Source organism: Triticum aestivum, chromosome 7A, assembly GCF_018294505.1.
Source record: "Triticum aestivum cultivar Chinese Spring chromosome 7A, IWGSC CS RefSeq v2.1, whole genome shotgun sequence".
Taxonomy (NCBI): domain Eukaryota; kingdom Viridiplantae; phylum Streptophyta; class Magnoliopsida; order Poales; family Poaceae; genus Triticum; species Triticum aestivum.
This window is the reverse complement of record NC_057812.1, coordinates 296244815-296255148: the sequence shown is the minus strand read 5'-3', so window position 1 is coordinate 296255148 and position 10334 is coordinate 296244815. Positions and strand designations below refer to the sequence as shown.

Here is a 10334-nt window from a genome sequence, read left to right as displayed (position 1 = left end):
GGCGTGCGTGGACGGACGGTGCGGGGGCGGTACCGTGCGCGACGACGGGAGGAAAAGGGGGAGGCCGAGGCCGAGGGCCTCACCAGCGATGGAGGGAAGCGGGGGCGGCGAGGCTTGGGGTCGGCCGACGATGGAAAGGCGGGGACGGGGCAGTCCGGCGCGAGGGTGAGGAGACGACGGCGAACAGCGTCGAGCGACGGGGGCACCGGTTGCCGTCGGGGCAGAGGCGAGGGTCGTCGTGGCGGTTGTCGGGGAGGCAAGGTCAGGGGCGACGTGGATCGCCCGGATCCAGTAGAGAGAGGGGAAGGAGTGGAGGAAGGTGAGGCGTCCGGCGACGGAGGGTTCTTTGGGCGGTAGCGGCGTTCGTCGGGGCCGGGGCATCTGCCCCGATCCAGATCCAGACAAGATCGGGTGAGGGAGGGGAAGTGGGGAATCGGGGGAGTGGGCATAGGGTTTATGATTGGGTAGTGGGGGTTATGGGGGAAGCAGGGAGAGGTGGGCCGGCCTAGTTCGGGAGGCCAGCTGGGCCGAGTGGCCCCATTGGGCCAGGGGGTTGCTCTCTCTCTCTCTCTCCCTTGTCCTTTTCTTTTAGTTTTCCTCTCTTTTTTAGCAGCTTTTGCATTTTCTTTTTAGCCAATAATGACTTTGCAAAATTGTGCCACTGGCTAATACAATTTCAAAGAATTAAAGTGCACTGCCACAAAAAGGTTGGGAGGCTTTTGGAATAGTTGCCAATTTTATAAATTAAAAAGGGCATTTAATTTATTGCTTAGGTCACTGTTTTAAGTAGTTTAGGCCACTCAAACCCTTTGCAAAAATGTTGGTTCACCACCAATATTAGTTGTGGAATATTTGGCACATGATGAACAATTTTGTTTTCATGTTTGAGAAATTTGAATTTTTGACATAAATTTGAAAATGAGATTTGGACTGGAATAGAATCAAAGTGAGATTAGCAATAGTAACAATGATGACAAGGCATCATTTAAAGGTGATTACTGTAGCATGATTCTCGGGGTGTTACAAATCTCCTCCACTACAAGAAATCTCGTCCCGAGATTTAAGTGGGGAAGTAAAGAATAACTTCGGGAGAACTGAGCCTTATAGTGCTAATTATCTGGTGAACAATTCAGGGAATTGAGGCAGAAGTATCTCTCGAGTTGAAACTTAATAAAATATCGAGAGCAAAGTATGAAGGTACAATAAGAAGTTTCAAGCGAATGGGAAAACTATCGATACCTGAACAGAGTGCGAGAAGGGGGGGTTCCGAGCATCGGGAAGAGATCATCTCTCGGACGGTGGCTCGTGACAAGACACAAAGCCAAGAGCAAATGATACTTCGGAATAAAGGATATATAGGAGAGTCGGGTTTTGACCCGGTGGAACTGTGGGTTATGGGCCCACCATGTGGGTTAACAGCAGGAAGGCACTAATCAATTTGCACGATCATGATAGCAAGGCAGGTCAGAGTATAGCATGTTAGTTATGTTGGCAACAACGCTGGTACCAAGGGCGAGGGACGAAGAGAACCATTTTCCTGCTCGTTAAATGAGGCGGACCAATAAGCAAAGTTCTCATCCATCAGTGGCTACCGGAATGCCACCATCAATAATAACAGGGGTATTCTGACCAAGTAGTACATCGAGGTGTTTATAAAAGTAGTGATGTATTACTGCTTAGATCATATAAACCTCAAGAAGGTTAAACAGAACAATGGAAAGGAAAATGTGATTATAAGATTAAACAGAACAATGGAAAGGAAAATGTGTTTAAAACACATATTTCAGGGGTATATCCTTCCCAAGAACAAGCAGAGTATGATATCCAAGACCGGATAGAAGGTAGAAAACCACTTAGGTAAGGTGAGAGGAATTTCATGATGTTACCCATACAGTGGTGTTTGGGTAATTGAGCAGGAAACATTTAGCATTGGGCCTCAAATGTTCTCGTTGAAAATCGGAGTACCACAGACAAGCTTCGAGATAGCATTGACATGGTCTTCAAGCAAGGTCGGACTTTGGATACACCAAGGATCCATCGGAAACAACTTAGAAAATAAGTCATACAATTTTAGCAGGGAAAAGATGAGGGTGTGGCCGACGAGCTCAGTAGCAATCCATCGACATGTCAAAAAGGATGTATTCCCAAAATCAATATGATCAAGTTTTTGTTGGGGGGAGATAAGAATGTTGTCGATGATAACATAAATCATCGAGGGGAAGGATTGTATTTCTCACCATGAATTCGATTGATATCCTGGAAAAGTTCAGAATGTTGATGATGATCACGACACATTTGTCGAGAGATTTCATGAAGATGTCACCGAGCTGAAAAGGAAGGATGAAGTGAAAGGCTATGAGAACCACGGATTCGACACAAGCTCAAAGTCAAGCTTGTTGTTCGAGGTGAAATGATAAGATGAGGAAGATCAACGTAAGCTTAGCTCATCGTCGAAAGTTGCTCCGGGCATAAGGACCAGGTAGCACAGTTAAAAGTGGACATGATAAAAATATAGCCGATCAGGCTAGGAATGATGTGATGGGGTATAAAGCTTCTCAGTATCAAGTACTATGTGTAATGCCTGAAGGTAAATCGGAGTAGAGGTTGGACGGGGGAAATGATTTGCAGAGGATAAGTAATTTCAACTTACCCAGTAAATGGGGTCAAGGAGGAAATATGGTCGGGGCCATAACTGCAAGGGATCCAATTTATGATACCGGAAGAATTATTCAAATGATTAAATATCCTTGCAAGAAGCTTTCATGATAAGTTCCACACCGTGTCCATGGGCATGAACACAAAGGTTCAGGGTCGACTCCCACTTCTACAATGCATAACCTTTCATTTTACTTCTCGCTCTTGATGAAGTTGTAGTATTGAAAATTATATCTGACGAAAGGCCAGTAGAGTATAACCCGCATAACTTTTGAGTTCACACGGATTAGGGAAGACATAGGTTCAACCCATCGGGGCATCTTAGGAACATATATCATAAATTTTGAAAATAAATAACACATGCTCGGTAGTAGAGCATGCTTGAGAAAGCGGAGGATACAATTTACCAAAAGCATTACGTATCCGAGGAAAGGCTCACAAGCTTATTGAATATGAAGGACGTTGTCGGATAAAATCCGAAAAAGGGGGTCTGGTGGTCCACAAGGGATTTGGTGTGAGCAACAGTATTCAACCAGAGGAAGAGAGAATGCAAGGAGATCAGATTATAGAAACAACTGACTAACTCAAGGCTCAATTGCAAAGGAATTATGAATTCCAAGACAAGGGATCAGAAGCAATGCTCTGAGTAGGGATGGATAGGTAGAATAGCCATATGGGTACAATCGATGGCGATTTGATTGGTCGAGATCTAGCTCATGTTAGAATGACGTCTGAGCCGGAAGGATGAATTCCAGGATCTGATTGAGGATTGTGAGCAATTTGCAAAATATTGTATCAACGGACTCAAAATGATAATGACAAAGGCTGACAATAAGATTACTAGACTTATGGTTTTAACCATAAATGCAAGCAAGCAAGAAATTCAAGAACAATAGGCTATTGAGGATTTTCACAAGAACGAATGGTATTACGAAGACTTTTGTGAAGTACATGAGTCAACTGAGGATGAGCGGATACTCGATAGGTGCACAAGGTTATCCGTAGGGGTATTCAGATGACAAGGAACTGCAAGGCAGTAAGCTCAAAGGATTCTCGGAACAAAGGAGAGCAGTTCAGGGCATCTTGTAATAACAAGAGCAACAAGGAATGATTGTATGAATGACAAGTGTATATAGTTACCCATAAGGATATATCGGTGGTAGGGAGCTGCAAAGAAGTGGGCACAGGATCTCGGGACTCATCGAGGAGTACCTTCAGAGTCTTCTGATGAAACAGTCGGTCATCTGTGGTGAAGGGGCTCTCCGGGATGAAGTGGTTATGAGAACCTAATGTCAAGTTAGTAAAAATTTAACCCGAAAGGAAGAGAGATCAGAGTCCCAGAGTATAGACGAGGAGTAAAAGATCATAATATCTCCCAATGGCGACGTGGGGCCGTAAGCCACACAGCCATGTTAGTAAAACAGTTTTCACTGACTAGACTCAACTTCGGCCAAGGAGTTTGGAAGGGGATTCCTACAGGCAGTCGGCTCTGATACCAACTTGTGACGCCCTCGATTCAATTGTACACTAATCATACACGCAAATGTGTACGATCAAGATCAAGGACTGACGGGAAGATATCACAACACAACTCTAGACACAAATTAAAATAATACAAGCTTTATATTACAAGTCAGGGGCCTCGAGGGCTCGAATACACAAGAGTCAGCGGAAGCAACAATATCTGAGTACAGACATAAGTTAGACATGTGTGCCTTAAGAAGGCTAGCACAAAAGCAACAACGATCGAAAAGGCAAGGCCTCCTGCCTGGGAGCCTCCTAACTACTCCTAGTCGGCTACGGTCTTCACGTAGTAGTAGGCATCCTCCGGGTAGTAGTAGTCTTTAGTAGCGTCGTCTGGCTCCTGGGATCTGTCATCTGGTTGCAACAACCGGGTATAGGGGAAAAAGAGGTAGCAAAGCAACCGTGAGTACTCATCCAAAGTACTCGCAAGACTTACATCAAATCTAAACCAAGTATGCATCTGTATCAAAGGAGATGGGCTGTATCTGTGGACTAAACTGCAGAATGCCAGAAGGGACGGGGAAAGCCTAGCCTATCGAAGACTAGCATCTTCTGGAAACCACCACCTTGCAGCAACAGGAGGGAGTAGAGTAGCATAAAGTAAAGTAGCAGTAATGTTATCAACCTCGGCCAGAGATCCTTTCTCGACTCCCTGCAAGAAAGCAATCCCAGAGCCATACTATCCAAGAGTCAACACATTCCAAAACTCATCACCATCCAGTTCTCATCACAAGTATCCAGTTCTAGTTGTATCGATCGGGATACAACTCCAAGTGTCCGTTACCGTAGGACAGGCTATCGATAGATGTTTTCTTCCCTGTAGGGGTGCACCAACTTACCCACCACGCTCGATTAACTCCGGTCGGACACACTTTCCTAGGTCATGCCCGGCCTCGGCCAAACAATACACCGCAACCCAACCTAGGCTTAATAGAGAGGCCAGCACGCCGGACTAAACCTATGCCCCCAGGGGTCATGGGCCATCTCCCCGGGAACTCCTGCATGTTGCGAACGTGGCCGGTAAGCAGACCTAGCTACATCCGTCAACAAGGTAGGTGCTTTCCAGTCCAACCCGGCGCGCACCACTCAGTCGCTGACGTCTATTAAGCTTCAGCTGATGTATACGACGCAGAAGGCCCATACTATGCCCACGTGGTGGTTAGTGCTATCAGGCCAGAGGCCCCTCGGATCAAATATCCAAATCGTAGTGGATTAGGAACGCGCGGTAACGAGCAGAGACTCACGATCGATGTGACCCCGTCGCCCTGTCTCGAGTACTTGCGGCAAGGGCTAAGAATGCCCGACCACGCCTCGTAAGTATCTCGCGGGCACCTTCCAGGTCAACCCGACTCCACATCACCTGCAATTAAGCTCACGCGGGTACCACTCAGGCTCGACCCGTCTTTAGTAACATGGTTTAGTGCAAAGTCATAGTAACTGTGTGTCTAACACCAAGGGGGAAACCCGAGGAATCACCCCCGGAGAATTCCACTCGATGTTGTCATCAAGGTGAACGTAAGAGGATCCACCCTCGAGGTTCACGTTTGATGGGTTGCACGACAGAGCCATAACGGAAGTGGTTAAGGAGGAAATCACCCTCGATGACCTCGACCGTAAAGCTACACTACGGAGATCTCATCAGGAGTGATGTAAGAGGTTCCACCCTCGGCACTCGATGGTAACTCTACAGAGTCGTACAACTAGGGGGGTGATGTGCGGTGTCGGGGCCTGGACGTCGATCACGTTGATCGAGTCATCGAACATAAAGCGGGGCAACTGGGATAAGGTGGGGGTCACTGATGGATCACTAACCATCCTATACTAAGCAGTTTAGGATAAGTAGGTAAGGTATGAAAGCAGGTAACAATAACAGGCTATGCATCAGAGTAGGATCATACAGAAAGCAGTAGCAGTTCTAATGCAAGCATGAGAGGGAAAGAAGTGGGCGATATCGGAATGCTCAAGGGGGAGGGTTGCTTGCCTGGTTGCTCTGGCAAGGAGGGGGGTCATAGTCGACGTAGTTGATCACAAGGGCAGCATCGGAAGGGAAGGGGAAAGCCTAGCCTATCGAAGACTAGCATCTTCTGGAAACCACCATCTTGCAGCAACAGGAGGGAGTAGAGTAGCATAAAGTAAAGTAGCAGTAATGTTATCAACCTCGGCCAGAGATCCTTTCTCGACTCCCTGCAAGAAAGCAATCCCATAGCCATACTATCCAAGAGTCAACACATTGCAAAACTCATCACCATCCAGTTCTCATCACAAGTATCCAGTTCTAGTTGTATCGATCGGGATACAACTCCAAGTGTCCGTTACCGTAGGACAGACTATCGATAGATGTTTTCTTCCCTGCAGGGGTGCACCAACTTACCCACCACGCTCGATTAACTCCAGTCGGACACACTTTCCTAGGTCATGCCCGGCCTCGGCCAAACAATACGCTGCAACCCGGCCTAGGCTTAATAGAGAGGCCAGCACGCCGGACTAAACCTATGCCTCCAGGGGTCATGGGCCATCTCCCCGGGAACTCCTGCACGTTGCGAACGCGGCCGGTGAGCAAACCTAGCTACATCCTTCAACAAGGTAGGTGCTTTCCAGTCCAACCCGGCGCGCGCCGCTCAGTCGCTGACGTCTATTAAGCTTCAGCTGATGTATACGACGCAGAATGCCCACACTATGCCCACGTGATGGTTAGTGCTATCAGGCCAGAGGCCCCTTGGATCAAATATCCAAATCGTAGTGGATTAGGAACGCGCGGTAACGAGCAGAGACTCACGATCGATGTGACCCCGTCGCCCCGTCTCGAGTACTTGCAACAAGGGCTAAGAATGCCCGACCACGCCTCGTAAGTATCTCGCGGGCACCTTCCAGGTCAACCCGACTCCACATCACCCGCAATTAAGCTCGCGCGGGTACCATTCAGGGTCGACCCGTCTTTAGTAACATGGTTTAGTGCAAAGTCATAGTAACTGTGTGTCTAACACCAAGGGGGAAACCCGAGGAATCACCCCCGGAGAATTCCACTCGATGTTGTCATCAAGGTGAACGTAAGAGGATCCACCCTCGAGGTTCACGTTTGATGGGTTGCACGACAGAGCCGTAACGAAAGTGGTTAAGGAGGAAATCACCCTCGATGACCTCGACCGTAAAGCTACACTACGCAGATCTCATCAGGAGTGATGTAAGAGGTTCCACCCTCGGCACTCGATGGTAACTCTACAGAGTCGTACAACTAGGGGGTGATGTGCGGTGTCGGGGCCTGGACGTCGATCACGTTGATCGAGTCATCGAACATAAAGCGGGGCAACTGGGACAAGGTGGGGGTCACTGATGGATCACTAACCATCCTATACTAAGCAGTTTAGGATAAGTAGGTAAGGTATGAAAGCAGGTAACAACAACAGGCTATGCATCAGAGTAGGATCATACAGAAAGCAGTAGCAGTTCTAATGCAAGCATGAGAGGGAAAGAAATGGGCGATATCGGAATGCTCAAGGGGGGGGGGTTGCTTGCCTGGTTGCTCTGGCAAGGAGGGGGGTCGTAGTCGACGTAGTTGATCACAAGGGCAGCATCGGTATCGGGGTCTACCGGAGAGAAGAGGGGGAAGAAACAGTAAATATAAAGCAAACATAGCACCACAAAGCATAACATGGCAATAAGATGTGACGGGTGTGACCTAACGCGGTAGGAGGTGATACCAGCGAAGGGGGAAAACATCCGGGAAAGTATTCCCGGTGTTTCGCGTTTTCGGACAGATGAACCGGAGGGGGAAAGTTGCGTGTTCGCTATGCTAGGGATGCGTGGCGGACGAACGGGCTGCGTATCCGGATTCGTCTCATCGTCTGAGCAACTTTCATGTATAAAGTTTTTCCATTCGAGTTACGGTTTATTTTATATTAAAACTAGTAAGCGTGCACGTGTAACACACGTTTTGTTAAAATTCAAAATTGAATAAGTAGATCACATCTTGACTAATAGAATTAGTTTGCATGCATGTGAGTTGGTACACCATATCCAGTCAAAATAATAATAAATCATATATGTTTGTACATGACATTCAGGTCACCATTACAGATAACCACAACTTATTAAAGAGACCCATCTAGATCTAATAAGAATTCCATGGGCTCTGCTCAAGCACCGCATCGAAGTTGACTATCTTGCCTGGTTCTCCTCCTATCTTGTTTGGTCGCCCCGCCCTCTCCCTTCTTTTCTAGCAACGCATCCTTCTCCAACACTGCCAAGTGGAATTCCATCTCACACAATCAACAATTATATAATATGAAAAATATTGTAAATCTACTATTACACTGAGATGGTGAGGTCAATTCAACATTTAGAAAAGATAAATCTAGTGAACTATATTTAGGTCTATGTTGCTGGAGTTGCAAGATCTTTTTTTGTTAGCATGGACATGAAACTGTTGTTAAATAAAATTGCCCCTCAAAATGATACTTATTCTCTCTCACTATAACTGGTTTGAACAAGTAATTTTGATTACTAATATTAGTTACTCAAAATATAATTTTTGTGCAACATTGCAAATTAAGTGGATTTTTAGAAATTAAAAACAAAAACAACAAATTATCCAAACTTAGAAATACATGCAAAGGAGATTAAAAGTTGGTCAGTAAACATCACCCATACATTAGTTCAAGTGTCCAAGCAAGAAGTAAATACAAGAATAGAAGCATACATCGGTCCAATACCTTGTACACAAGAAAGAATATACAAATTTACAAATCTCCTTGTTAAGGCATACTTAGGTTTTGCCCGAAAAACTAAAAGGCATACATGGGTTTAACCAGGGTGCTTAAATGTAGTAAATCTTCAATTGTTAGTCTTCAAAACATCCTCCAAAAGTTCACAAGCTTTTCTGTAGTATTTTTCTTGCAACTTCAGGAGTACCTCGTGGTATATATATGGGAAAGTGCAGATTCCTAACATCATTTAAAAGGTCATTTCAGTAATAGAATATATTTTGATAACCATATTAAGAGCTTGTAAAACTAAAAAATCATCATAGTCCCTTCTTAGTACCAAATATATGACAACCATAATATCATTTTAATCAAAAAATCTAACACCATCAGTGGAGAACTTTATGAGGAATACAAATCAACAGTGAAGGAGCATGACCAATCTCTGACATGTGCACAAGCAAAATCGTAGATGATGCCAGAACGCTTATAACCAGAAGATATAGATAGCTCACTGTAGTTTCCATTGAAAAAATTATCATACATCTTGCACCTATTGAGCAGGATTGCAAAATTTATAATCAACCTACTCCAAGCACAATACGAAGAAAGAATCTTAATAATCAAGATACTATTCTCCCTTCTTAGTAGTAGCATTTAAAAATTACTCCAATCCCCCAACAGCGAAATTAGGAGCACAAGTATAGTCTTGTTTTTTTGTTACTCTTTTGTATTTGTGAGTTTTTACCCAAATCTACCATGAGGATTCTGCCTATGAACTTTGACTGATGTTCATCATTTTTGTCATTATTAATTTTGTTGTCGCAAGTGCAGGTTCCTCTAATTGAACAGGTGGGAAAAATTGGTGTTTCAGTTAACCCAGATTGCAATGAGCAACCAATGCTTAGGTCCCATTAGCAGCTTCCTACACCCAACCAACGGTTTGATGTGAAGGTAAAGAAAAATCTAATCAAAGTAGTGTTAAGGTAAAGAAGAACCTCACGTTAGTGCGTGGGCCTCGCATGCGTCAGAGATGGTCCGGCGAGCTGCTGCAGCAGCCCGCGCTCGCGTCCGTGCAGCATGTCCATCAGAGGAGGAGCGGCGGCGGCGGCCCTCGCTCCCGTTGGTGTGGCGGCGGCGCCCCTCGCTCCCATCGGTATAGCGGCTGGCATCCATGTAGAAAGCTCGCCCCCGCAGCGTCCCGCTGCTCCCATTCACCGTCACCTCCCCATCTCCTCCAACCTCCACATCGTCCCTGTTCCGCACAGAATCAACGCCCCCTCGTCCTCCTCCTGCTCCTGCTCCTTTCGCCTCACGGCACACGCAGCCTCCGCCGGTCTTGACCACCGGCGCCTCCGCGCGGGCGAGGGCGCAACCACCGGGCGGTCTCCGATTGAGGTCGGTTGGCGGGCGGGCGGGCGAGCCACCGCCCCCGAATGATTAGGGTTTGGTGGA

General features: G+C 46.3%; 1 long non-coding RNA gene across 1 annotated transcript; it reads right to left on the bottom strand.

The window, feature by feature from the left end:
- Positions 1-8802: 8802 nt before the first annotated feature.
- LOC123152703 (uncharacterized) lies at positions 8803-10334 on the bottom strand. Its single transcript, XR_006476303.1, has 2 exons — positions 9883-10334; positions 8803-9119 (listed from the first exon to the last, which is right to left on the bottom strand). It is a non-coding gene; the product is annotated as an uncharacterized lncRNA (long non-coding RNA).